Source organism: Tasmannia lanceolata, unplaced genomic scaffold (assembly GCF_043159265.1).
Source record: "Tasmannia lanceolata isolate RefF3 unplaced genomic scaffold, GAP_Taslan_0.1 ptg000006l, whole genome shotgun sequence".
NCBI classification, from domain to species: Eukaryota; Viridiplantae; Streptophyta; class Magnoliopsida; order Canellales; family Winteraceae; genus Tasmannia; species Tasmannia lanceolata.
In genome coordinates, this window is record NW_027518683.1 from 24,445,592 (window position 1) to 24,459,660 (window position 14,069).

Here is a 14,069-nt window from a genome sequence, read left to right on the forward strand (position 1 = left end):
GCCGTGGTGCAAGTTTATAAGGGTGGCGATTTAGCCAGAAATAGGGGTGCGCTGGAACCTAGAAAACCAGTTCAAATTTTCCATAATGGGTTGTCCAGGGAGATACGGGGGGTATATGGATTAGTGTGTAACAAAATTAGTTAGGGGAGAATCTTAGGAAGCTTCCTAGGTGGTTAGAGAGCTTTTGATCTCAGCCCTTCATTGATAAAGGCAGTTTAAAAGGCTAGGATCAAAAGGGAGGAGAAGATATTTTCTTAAAAAATATTTCCCCCTGTTTTCTGCTTTGAACCACCCCCCTGCTAGTATAAAAAGATGTTTGTAAATGGATTAGGGAGGCTGTCCAAGGAGGATAGGGGGGCGTGTATATCATTTCCTAATATAAAATCCCAAAGGGATTAGGGCTAAGGGGATTTTTCTGCAGAGAAAAACGGAGGGAGAGGCGAGAGCAGAGAGGGTTTTCTTAAGGAAGAAGAAAAGAAGAAAGTACAGAAAGAGAGATTGCAGAGAGAGGGAGAGTGCTTCTCCTCCGACAACGGTGCCGGAGCTCCGATCGCACCACACACCATCGTCTTTCTCATTCTCTTGCCTCTGTTTTCTCCACCGGAAACCAAAACCCTCATCATCTTCTTCCTCTACCCTCATTCCCGCCGACCGGCCGGCCATCTCCCTCCACCACTACCACAGCCACCCCATACCCAAGCCACCACCGAACCCTTGAAATCTGTCCACCTCCGACCGCCACCTTCCATCTTCCCCATTTCACCTCCATCTTCCACCTCCGACCACCAACTCCGACCATAATCCAATCACCACAAACCCCATCTTCCGGCCATATCCTCCCAAACCCATCTCTTTTTTTTTACCCATTTTCAGAGAGGGAGAAAAAGGAGCCGCGGCCATCGTCTCCTCCAACCAATCGTCTTCCTTGGCCTCTCCCTTGCTGCCGGTCATCTCCAACCCCATCACCCATCTCACCCACACCTAGCAAGACCCAAACCCAACTCCGGTTACCTTCTCCGGTCGGACTCTCGCTAGAATCCGGCATCCACAATCTCTACAAACCCCCTTTAGAAAAAATTCCCAAACCCATTTCTTTTCACTTCAAACCCACTCTCAAAACCCACTACCAACTCCATCTCCCTTACTCCTCCCACCACCATCTTCGTCACTTGAAACCCTTTTCCATTTTTTCGACCCATTTTTCCGGCCACCTTCCCTTGATCCCAAACCCAAATCCGGCCGTATCTCCTCCATTTTTATCAAACCCACCTCGGATTCTCTCTTTTACAGCCATTAAAATCTACCCAAATCACTCCCCATTAAACCCTCCTCTGCCCATTTCAAGACCCTCTTATTAAACCCCATTTCTAACTATTGAAAACCAAAATTCCCTACAAATCTGAAGGTCAGAGGCAATCCTTCTCTTGCAATATCCTCATCATCTTCAAACCATCGGGTTTGGAAAGAAGCTCAAGGTAATGGCCAAAGGAAATCGAAAAAGTCTAGAATTAGCTACTTCATCAGGTAATTTAAACATGTTTATTTTTACATATCGCTAGCATTCCATTTTGATCTTATGATAGAAAATCTTCAGTTTAAGACTTGTTTGATTTTTCCTCTGTGTGAATTCACACCTTTAATATGAGCTGATGTTTAAGCTTAGCGATTTTGTGCAAAATGGGGCAATGATATGGTGAGAGTGTATCTGTATAGGTGTGTGGATGTAGATGAATGAACATATGTGTGCATATGAATATATGTATCTGTTTGTGCTCAACAGTTGAGATTTTTGGTTTTGTTTTAAGCACTTAGTTGCTGATTTTGTGGATATATGCACTCACAGTTATGGATTTTGCCTGATTGAAAGCACCTAGCTGCTATCTTATTGATGTATACACTAGTTTGGTTCTTCACGGATTCAGTCCTTCACTGTTTTAGTTTCACTGGTTTATGCGATTCATACATTGGTTTGGTCCCTCAATGTTTCAGCTCTTAATTGGTTCAGTTTCTCGCTGATTTGTATGGTTTACACTGTTTTGGTTAGTATCTGTTGGTTCAAGCATCATTAGAATCTTGGCAATCTGATGGTCAATGGACATGTTATTACCTACTTGTTTTGTTTGTAATCATCAAGCGTTATATCCTTGGGATTACACCTTTATTGTTACCATCATGTTAATCAGGTACTTTATCACGGTTCATATCAGATTTTGTACCTTTGCATCTTTAGTGTCACTTTAGTAACCTGTTGGTTTGTATATCTCCTATTCTTCTCTTATGGTCTTCCCATACCCAACTTCTGTAGCTATATTTGTTTTTCTGCCCGTTGGAATGTTATAAAATAAGTACAGATAAGTTGGGTTTAAATATAGCATCCATTTGGCTTGTGAAAAGAATATCAGATTGAGCATGCTGGGCTATATATAATGCTTACCTCGATTTTTCTTCTTTATTGATGAATGAGAAAGGATGATAGGTAGAACGTGCTTGAATGTACAACTTATGTCTCAACGGAAAGGTCAATCCTTTAGGAGACTATGTTGGTCTCATTAGAGAAGCCCACTCCTAGGAGACAGGCTTTGTCTCTAGAAATTCCCCCTCTTGGGAGGCTTGTATAGCCTCATTTGCGGGGGTGCCCTTATAGGTAGAAGACTAACATAGTCTTTTTAGCCGTCCTGTCCTTGCCTATCATTGCAAGGGCGATGATAGGGATACTTTGAGCCCTCCTTTGTATATAGGAGACTTGCCCAGTCTCATCAGAATCCTTGTTTACGTCATTTGTATCTCAGAGACAAGCCTTGTCTCATATAGAGAGTTTTTCCTTTAGGAGGCTTACCTAGCCTCATGTTAGAGTGGCCTCCTCTTTTAGAGCGAGTCTTTGACTTGGTAGTGTTATTAAAGTCTCTGACTCATTTGTACTCCCTCCCTAGTGTTATTAGTTAGGAGTTTTTCTATTAGAGACTAACTCAGTCATATAGAGCCTTCCCTGCTTGGGATCTTAGATTGTTCTCTCTGTTCTTGGGACACTTCTTTCTTGTTGTGGATTGTCTCTTTCAGATGCTAGTTGCTTGTTCGGGGTTTCACCTTTTGCTTTAGGGCTTTGCCCTAGTTTGTGGTTATGCTTGCATGTTCCCTTTGAGGGTGAAAACATTTTAAGGTCTAAAAGCATTTGAAAAACTTCAAAAACATAAAAAACATTGAAATATCTTTTAAAAAAATATATTTGAAAACCAGAAAAATCCAAAATCATCTAAAGTGTTGAGTGTTTCTTTTAGAAGCGTAGTTTAGGAAAGTTCATTTCGAACTACGTTTGCTTGATCCTCTTCCACGAGGTACGTAGTGCAGCTTGGGATTCATGTCCCAAGTCCAGCTAAACTTTGTAAATAAGATCAAATAATTTTAAAGCTCCCCCTTTTTCAAAGAAAAATTCAATTTTAACTCCCCCTAGTTAAAATAATTTTACAATACAAGAGGGGTTATCAAAAAACCATACAAATGAAATATATTCAATTTTAAGTTAAAAAAAAACCCTTAATCTACACAATATGAATAACATCATATGGGGGTTTTGGGAACCCAAGATTTCTTGGTCCCACATCTAGCCCTACTCTTGGATGCACATTGGAATTGGTAATGACCATTCATTCCACAAAAATGGCATCTAACAAGAGGGTTAGATACACTAGTCCTATCATGATAAGCATGTTGAGGTCTAAGACTAGTTTTACTTAGGATTATGTCAATAATTTTATTTCCATTTAAAAATCCATGTAAACATAATCTAAGTCTTTCATTTTCATTATGAAGATGGGATGTTTGAACTAAAAGCTCATTTCTTTCATCTTCATAAGAATTGGAGGAGCTTGCCATATTTTGAAGTTTTAAAAGTTGGCAAGTTTTCTCATCCAAACTACCCTTAAGGGTATCAATCTCAAGTTTATGATTTGCAAGATTAACTTGTTCTTGAGATATGGAAGAAGATAAATCTCTTTTCAAAAAATCAAGTTCTTTTTCTAATTTTAAAATGGATTTTTTAAGAACCTTGTTTTTGGAAATTTGGGTATGCAAGGTTTCACATAATTCATCATAAGGTATGCTATCACTTTTACTACTAGATGAAGAATATGAGGGGTTAGAGTTTACCTCAACTTCATGGGTGAATGTCATGAAGCAAAGATCATCTTTTTTATTTTCTTCCCCTTCACTTGAGCTTTTGCCCGATGTGCTTAACGCATCCCAACCGGCGGCAAGAGCCTTATGCTTCTTCCAATCCTTCTTACCCTTGTACTTAGAGGAAGTTGATTTTAGAAGTGGACAATCCGGTCTTTTGTGTCCAATCTTCTTGCAATTGAAGCATCTTAAGGCTCCATCAACATCACTTTCTTCTTTCTTTTTCTTATCTTTCTTATGCTTCTTTCTCCACAAGCTCTTAAATCTTCGTAAAGCTTCTTCTTCGTCACTATCCGCTTCACTTGATGAGTCTTCCTTGGAAGCCTTGAGTGCTAGGGATCTAAATTCCCTCTCCTTCTCCTTTGGCTTCTTTTCCTCTTGTCGGCTAGTAAGGAGCATCTCATGGGTGATGAGAGATCCTACAAGCTCCTCTATGGTTAGCGTCTTGAGATTTTTTGACTCTTGAATCGCGGTCACCTTTGGATCCCAATCGGGAGGAAGAAACCTAAGTAACTTACTCACAAGCTCATCGTTAGGATAAGATTTACCAAGATTAGCTAGTTCGTTAGAAATAATAGAAAAACGAGTATACATTTCCGAAATACTCTCGTTTGGACTCATTCTAAACATTTCATACTTGCTCTTTAACAAGTTTATTTTGGAATCCTTGACTTGTGATGTTCCCTCATGGGTAGTCGCAAGGGTATCCCAAATAGTCTTGGCGGAATCAAAAAGAGCAACTCTATTAAACTCCTCGGTAGCTAAGGCACAAAACAAGGAATTTATTGCTTTGTAGTTCAAATTAGCTTGCCTTTTCTCTACCACATTCCATTCTTCAAATGGTTTGGAAGGTACATTGTATCCATTTTCAACAATGTACCAAAGTTCCACATCTATCGAAAGAAGATAGATGCGCATCCTTGTTTTCCAATGTCCATAGTTTGACCCATTGAAGAAAGGAGGTCTAGTTGTGGAATGGCCTTCCGGAAGTCCGGTTCCAATTTGGTGTGCCATTTCACAATTAGAAGTTGCCAAATAAAATCTTTCCCTAGTTAGATTTTGAAATAACTTTCACAAAAATTTTAAAATCTTTTAAGAGCCAAGGCTCTGATACCAAGTGAAAATCCGATGTAGGGGGGTCCCAAGTTATACTAGAATGGCAACACAATGAGGAGAGAGAATATGGTTGTTTTAAGAAATAGAATCTACCAATTTAAAACCTTTTAAACCGATTTTAAGATTAAGAGATCAAAAATCAATATTCAAGCATACAAGTTAAATCTAATGGTGCAATGCAAATAAAAGAGCAAAGAGATAGAAAGAGTGCACCCGAGATTTAAAGTGGTTCAGTCCTCAAATCCGAGGCCTACTCCACTCCACCAACCAAACCCGTTGATGGCTTCACTATTTGATCTTCTTAACCTTGGCGAAGATCGAATGCCAATTACAATAGCTTTAACTTTGGTGGCTATCCTCACCCCAATAGCTTTAACCTCGGTGGCTATCCTCACCACGGAGAATAGGCTACGCTTCTCCGAATACTCGCCCTTATACAACACTCGAAGGTTTGAAAGAAAGAAATGAAAAATCCCTCACAAGGGTTACAAAATGGATGTACAAATTTAAGCCTATGATCCAAATCCTAAAGATGGTGATGAGAGGCACAATTGAAGTTTGATTCACTCTTGGATATTCAAATGAAATTTTAGAGTGTTAGGATTGATTTTGTATGTTTAGAACACCCATATTTATAGGAAAACCAAAATATGACCGTTCAATGGCATTGAGGTAATTCCAGCAAAATTCCAAACGGCTCTTTTTCAGACCGTTGGAGTGTTCTCGGAGTTCCGAGAATAAATCTCGGAGTTCCGAGAATAAATCTCGGAGTTCCGAGAATACACACAGAAGTTGGAAAATGATCTACTGGACCATTTCTCGGAGTTCCGAGAATAATTCTCGTAGTTCCGAGAATTCTCGGAGTTCCGAGAAAAACTCTCGGAGTTCCGAGAAAAACTCTCGAAGTTCCGAGAAGCCTATGCAGAGCAGATTTTCAATTCTGTTTTGGGCTTCCAATTCTCAACCATGATGGGATTGCTATGAGGGTTCCAAGGTGTTGGAACTCCACAAATACAATCACTTGTTTATTTAGGGTGTGTGAGATTAACTTAATTATACCTCTAAAAGCCTAATCTAGGTTTGGATCAAATACATTCTAAAAGAAAAAAATGGTCTTCAATATGAATTTCTTCATGTCTTCAAGTCTTCATGACTTCTTGCTTGATGACTTTGGCCTTCCAATTGGTGGTCCAATGTGAGCTTCTTGGCCTTCAATCCAAGCATCCTTGATCTTACTTTATCATAATCTACAACTTAGACATTCAAACACATTAGTGATAAAAGATCACTTGTGTATTGGAATCATCAAAACAAGATGGGAATGCCAAGGTGAAAACCATTGGGCTTACATATACTTTAACCCTTTTTATTTAAAAACCATGTTTTCAAAAAGCTCTTCCTTTAGAGTTAGAAGTTTCTCCTAGATAGAGAGTTTCTTTTAGAGTTAGGGGGTTTGTCCTTGATTTGTTGTGGTTGTTGTAGTTGTTGTGTGCTTGGTTTAGAGTTAGGGGTTTGTCCTAGAGTTACAGGAGCGCCTCCGTCCGGTCAATGGGCGATTCACATCACCGACTGATGACTAGAATAGGATGCGTTAGTTAACCCTTTGTTTTTCTTAGGAAATACAGCCTAGTTACACATAGGTTGTAGGAACCACCTGCATTAGCGTAAGGCTAACTTGCATTTATTTAGGGCATATAGGGTGTCCTAAAATCTACAATTCACTGAAATCTAAACGATCGTTCAAGAAACTTTAAGAACTAGTCCGGTCTTTAGGTCGAGTATAGGATAGAGGTTTAGGTGTCTTAGGCATCCTAGCTTAGAATAGGCGTGAAGAACTACGTTGCTCTGATTCTCGTAGAGGCGGGGATACGTAGGCTTCTTTGGATGAATATCAGACCATCCGAGGACTCGGGCTAAATCGTTTAGAGTCTTAGGATTTGTTGCTTTGTTATGTTGTGTGTTTTGCTATGTTTTCTTACTTTCATGCGCAAACCTTATACCTCTAACTGTAGCATGCATGTGTTTGCCCACCAGAACTAAGACATTCATTAGACATGTCACACATAACCTAGCGATGCTTAGGTGACACACTTCTTTCATTTATGTTGTGTATGCTTATTATTTCATCCCCGAGTCATGCATGATTAGTTAGACATCCACTCGGGGATATTTGTTCCCATTTCACATGATTTTCGCCCAAAACTCTTCGAGGTTAATAATAAATGGCATAAGAGACCAAGTGCTTGCACTCGGACGAATTTGGGGTGCTCTTCGGACCTCCCCCATTCATAATCAGGCACGGATCTTTTGTATCTCTGGTTATCCGTTGCAGATAGAGCATTTGTTTTGGCTCCATGGCGTATCCATGGATGGCGACTCTGAGTTATTTTTAGGTACATCTCGGTTTCGAGCCCTGGCTCCGGATCAAGATGTATCTCATTCGTTATGTATCGCCACTCATGCTATGCTGTGAGAGTGGCACCTATTTTGAGAGTTCCTTGGTAGAGCTCTCCTTCACATGTGGAGATCTTTGAGGATTGCAAGGGGGACCTCGCATCCCTCGCCGCACTCGTCCTCTCAGGATCGGGGTCCACAGTACCGCCTTGACTTGGGTGTCTACAAAACCTTGTCATGAGATTTGCATTGAGTCTTGAAAATATTAGAGCGAAGCCAATCATCATCGGATTCAACCTTTGCTGTAGCAAGTACTCTTTGGATCCCCAAACTCTCTCTTTCTTCGGGTTCAATTTCTTCATGTTGTATATCATCTTCCTCATCATATATGGGATGAAGTGAATCGTCCATGTTGTAATCGTCAACAAGATCCTCATTAGTTTTTTAATCACCAAAGGCCACTATTTATCTCTTTGGACAATCTTTGAAATGATGGCCAACTTGACCACACTTACAACAAGTATTTGGGTTGTTGGGACGATTGGGCTGATTTCCAACTAGATGTGTAGGGACTAATTTTATAGAATGTTGGTTGAAATATTTGGACCTTGACTTTGCACCTCCACCGTGTGAAGATTCACCTTCGGAAGAAGTATAGAGGCTACGAACATCAATAAACTTCCTAGTACCACGACGAGGAAGCTTAGCCTCCACCTTCAAGGCTAGTTGATAAGCATCATTGACGCTCAATGATCGATGCGTTTCCACTTTATCACGAGTAGAAAACTTCAAACCATCAACATAGCTTGCCACAAGTTGATCTTCACCCTCTTGAATATCATTATGAGACATGAGTTTGTAGAATTCTTCGGTGTAGTCCAACACACTCTTGGATTCTTGGCGTAGGTTGTTGAATTTAGAAAATATAATTTGGAAAAAATCCAACGGAAGAAATTTCTCCATAAGCCTTGACTTCATTTTGTCCCAAGAAGAAATCTTATGCTTTCCTTTGCGGATTCTCATTTCTTGAACTTTATCCCACCATGTTGAAGCACAACCACAAAGCCTTATAGCCACAAGCGTCACCCGTTGGCTTTCGGATCTCTCCTTATAATCAAAGAACTTCTCAATGGCACTGCCATTCAAGAAACCCTTCAGATTGTAGACGACCATGAAACTCCGGCAAGTCAATCTTGACGGTGTCGAAATCACGATAAAACCTTCCCAACCTAGCCTCCTCACGAGTATTGGCGAAGGGATTCACAACGGACTCATCACTAGAACCTCCACGGCTTGATCCACTACGCTCACTACGAGCCTCTTGGCATTCAAGTCGCATGGTAAGTTGCTCAACTTGTCTTCGAAGTGCTTGAAGTTCATCATCTCTGTCATCTCTCATATTTTTCATCATTTGGTTACCACGCCTTCCGCTACCATTTCGTGCCGCCATGAAAATCGAATTGAAGATAGCCCAAGAGAGTAATGTTGCCTCTGATACCGATAATGCAGGTGCTTAAGAGGGAAGGAGAAGAAAAATAGAACTCAAGAACTCAACAAGAGAAGAAGAAGAAAATGGGAGCAAAGCTCAACCCCATTGAAATTCCATCAATTACATAAGTTTATCAAAATCCAAAATCCCCCCTAAAGATGGTTTGTAACCCTTTAAATAAAAGAAAAGCAAAGAAAATTCGTTCAACCTTCTCCACTAGCTAACTTAGGGAGTTAAATAACATTAATTGCATTGGAACTCACTTACTTTGACTGTTTCGGGAACCCACAAACACATTCCACTAAAACTGCCATAACTTTCTAACGACTTGTCCAATTTTCAAGCCCAAATACTTGTTGGAAAGATCTCAAAGAGACCTACAACTTTGTAGTTTAATATTTTCCATCATTCGGCCATTTAATATCCCAAAAGCTTTGTTGAAAATCGGTCAGAAGCTTTAATGCAGGAATGAACCTTGGAACTCCACCAAATCCACCTAGGTATGATGTGGCTACCATGTTGGCACTGCATCAGGTGCTGACTGAGCAGGATGTCCTAACGATTGTAAGTCCAATTGCAGCTATTGTATATACTTCGGTTCTATGATTATTTCCTGGAGTTCCCGCCAGTATCAAGCGTTCACCTGCTGTAGCACAGAAGCAAAGTATAAAGCTCTTGCAAATACATCTACCGAAATATCCTTGGAACAATCACTTCTTCATGAGCTCGGTATCTCTTTACCTCGTCCTCCCACTTTATGTTGTGACAACATTGGCGCGATCTATCTCTCAACCAATCCAGTCATTCACGTTCGTACCAAACACGTCAAGATTGATTTTCATTTTGTACCCGATAAAGTTTGCTAGTGGAAGCTTGATGTCCACTTTATTTTGAGTGCTGATCAATTTGCTGATACACTGACCAAGCCTCTTCGCACACAACAGTTCTTAATGCTACAGGACAAGCTCACAACCATTTCTCCACTGTTTCAATTGCGGAGGTGTGTTAAGGGAGAAATTGAAGTCAATCAAAATCAGAAATTGATTGATGCCCGTCTCTCCCACATTTCTTGCTAAATTGGTATATAGTCAAAATCACCTACTAATATGGGACACCTCCAATACTTAGCACAATCACTGTATAGTTTGAACATTCTAACAATATGGATATCTCTATATTAGCTAAGAGTCCTTTGTATTTTTATGTCTTATCTAAACGTGTATAAATTTTGTTTTTTGTATATAAATACTCTCCCCATGGAAATAATGGGCAGGAGAGAAATTTTCATTCTTTGCTTCTAAAAATTTTCACCTATAGATACCATACAAGATATGAAAAGTAAGCAACAAAGTATTTAACATTTAAGAGTCTCCTGATGTCTAGTGTATGTTAGAAGGATGAGATTGAAAAATTATACAAACCAGGACGAAGAGATACCTATTTATTAGATATCTTGAGGAGACATTATAATTTTGTTACAATTCGAGCAAACAAAACGGTATTTATTATACTATAATACAATGAAGAGTAAATTCAATTTATCATATAATACACTGAGGCGCAACCATAATGGCACATGCAACCCGACCTTTGACTGATCTCAATCGCCCATCTGATAGTCCTTGCTTTGAATCTCCCCTGGCCTGAAAAATCAAACCAGTCATTTACCCTAACTTCAAATAATGTATATGTTTTCAAAAATACTTGGCTCAAGACAGGTCTGGAGGAACTTCCTCCAACCCCTCTAATAGCAAGGGGTGTGGAAATATCAATTCCATGTTTACTTTTTATTTTCAAAAGGAAATTGATATTTCCAAACCCCTTGCTATTAGACTATTAGCAAGGGGATAGAGGAAAATTCCTCCAGACCGGTCCAGAGCCAACCGTTGACGATATTAAGAAAAGGAAATTTAATTTTAGGCCCACTTTGGATTATCCATCCATGGGGTCCATTGTCCACCAAATGTGCTCCTGCATCAGCATTCATTGTAAAATGAATTGGATTCAACTTGAACTCCACCTGATTTTATGCAGCGAGTGGATAGTACTATCACGCCCTTATTAGAGTAAGAGTACATGGGATTTTATGGATAATACTATCCCACCATTATAGTACAGTACATGATGGCGGCCTTTAGTGGAAATTTCGTGATGTCACGACGTTTCCCCGGGCGCGCGAACTTGAAGTACTAGCTTATAAGAAAAAAAACCTCATTCAATGTTCAGCCTACCGAGGTGAAACTTGAAGTCCATGCCTTCTCATCGTGTATCACGGAAAAAGAACCATAGAAAGGGATTATGAGGTATGCTCCTCTCTCTCTCTCTCATTCATTTTTTTACATCCCCATCCCTGTCATTTTTCCTTCTCCATCTCTCATTTTTAACCTTTTCGTTCATCAAAGACCAGTCAGATTGGTTTCGTTCATGGTCTCACTAGAGAAGACAAACTTTCATTTATGAAACCCCAAACCCTTTCTCTTTCCTTCTCTGAAACCCAGCACCATCCCTTTCTCTTCCCTTACCTCTAAACTCGAAACCCCATTTTCTGTATTTGTATATAAAACCCCAACCAAACCCCTTTCCTCTCGCTCTCTCTCTGTTGAAACCCAAAACCTCCGTTCCAGCCCATCCTTCTCCTCTTTTCCGGTTTTCCACAATGGGGTAGGATTTTCTGAGCAATGCTCTTCCAAAATTGCCTTTTCTCATTCATCTTGTCTTTTTCTTTAAAGAATCCTATGCAAAGTCCACTTCTATGCTCCCAAACCTTGTTGGTTGAATTGGATTCCCATCTGCTTAGTACTCTCGAAGTCATTTTTCTCACCATTTCTAGCAATTGAAGGACCTAAATTAGGTGTTCTGTGCATAGAAACGACTGCTTTAGTTCAGGTTGGTGCTTCAGGCCTTTTCATTAATGGAAATGGAGTGCATCTTAGATGTTTGCTCAAAGTCTTGTGAATTGAGTCCTAAGGATTTTAAGGAGAAGGCTAATCCAAGATATACTATCCAGTTCGCTATTTAAATACTTGGTTCAGCTTGACTTGTTTGGGGAATTGAGTCCTAAGGATTTAGATTTCAATTGCAGAGGCTAAAATTTAAATCCGAGAGCACAATATGTTTGAATAATTGTCAAAACCATAGCTATGGTGGAATTGGATTGGGATATGTGTTTTTCGCTCTTAACATACTGCCATAACTCCCTGTGCCTGTTTGTGTTTTGGTTACTTGATAAATTTCAGAGATTAGCACATAAGGCCTCTTGAAAAATCTCTAAAATTTGCTGCCAACTTGTTTCCAAAATTTCTATGACAAGTTTGACTTTACTCTCAGTTTCAATGGTTGCCGAGTTGTCCAATATTAGTTGTTTTTTTTAAAAGTGGAAATCCAATCGGTCAGATCTATTATAAATGCATAACAGTCCATGTTGAAGTCCCCAGACTCGCAAGTGTCCGCACATTCAAGTCCAAGTCCCCAAAGAGTCATGGACATTTTGTCAAAGTCCGCATATTAAAGTCCGCACATAAAATCCCGTACGACTAAACCCCCCTTATATCACTTTAAAGAAGTCCACTATCACGCCCTTATTAGTAAGGTACACCGGACTTTTACCCGTAAAAGCAGATTATTTTTCTTTTTAGGTCAGGATCAAACCGTTACCATTTAGGTCATTAATATAGTCAGACAGCGTGGTCGGATGATCCTAGCCTTAGGGCTTAAACCCAGCGGCCGATGCAAATTTTTTTGTGAGGATCAAATGGTTGTAGTAAACCCGGATGGATCTAATGCTGAGCCAACGGAATCAATGATCCTGATCTCACCATAATCTAGCATGGGATTTGCTAGAGCCCATCGCAGAAGGCATTTTGCAGATGGGCTGTTGCATTTGAGAGCAGCCACACAGGCTCACTTTTTAGCAGATTTTGTATTCATTTAGGAGGTATCTGCAGTCATTCAACAGCCCATCTGCAAAATGCCTTCTGCAATGGACGCTAGCAAATATCTCTGAAAAATATACTGTGGATTCTCCTCAAAACGTGACCATGAGTTCATTTACATTGAAACGTAACGAAGAGTCTTTTCACATCTCATCTTCGCCTTTAAAACTCTCTCCACATTCATATAGTGTTCATTTTACTCCACTGCCCCTCTCTCTATTAGAAAAATTGGAAAATTAAAAGTCTACTCACTCAAGAAATCCTACTAAACCCTATACTTTTAGGAATTAACAACGTAGCAGAATAGCGATATGCAAACGATAAGCAAAAAATTTACATACACTCAGAACACACAGATTTACGTGGTTGAACCAGTATGGTATCAGCTACGTCCACGGAAGAGCAATAAGCCAACGATTCCACTATTCTAGATAATAGATTACATAAGCCCAAATATGACCGAGTTTCAGACTTGAAGGATCAGAAAGCGCTTGAATCTATGTTAGCAGAGGACACCACTGAAGTAGTAGGTGAAAAGGACATAGAAAGGGTAGCTAACATATTGTTGACGGACCACGCGTCCGAATATGATGCACTGGTAGCATATGAAGGCAACCGGGTTGCCCATGCCACTCTCAGCAATGATCAAAATCTGTCTGAACATAATGCACTGGCAACATATGAAGGCAACCGGCCCATGCCACTTTCAGCAATGATCAAAATCTGTCCGAATATGATGCACTGGCAACATATGAAGGCAACCGGCCCATGCCACTTTCAGCAATGATCAAAATTTCTCTATCAAGGAAAGTATACATTCGCTAGTGACTCCGCCGATAATAGAGCTCCAATTTGTACCTTTACGGCGAACGATCAAAATTTCTCTAGCGAGGGAAGTATACATTCACCAGTGACTACGTCAATAATAGAGCTCCAATTTGTACCTCTTTCGGCGAATGATCAAAATC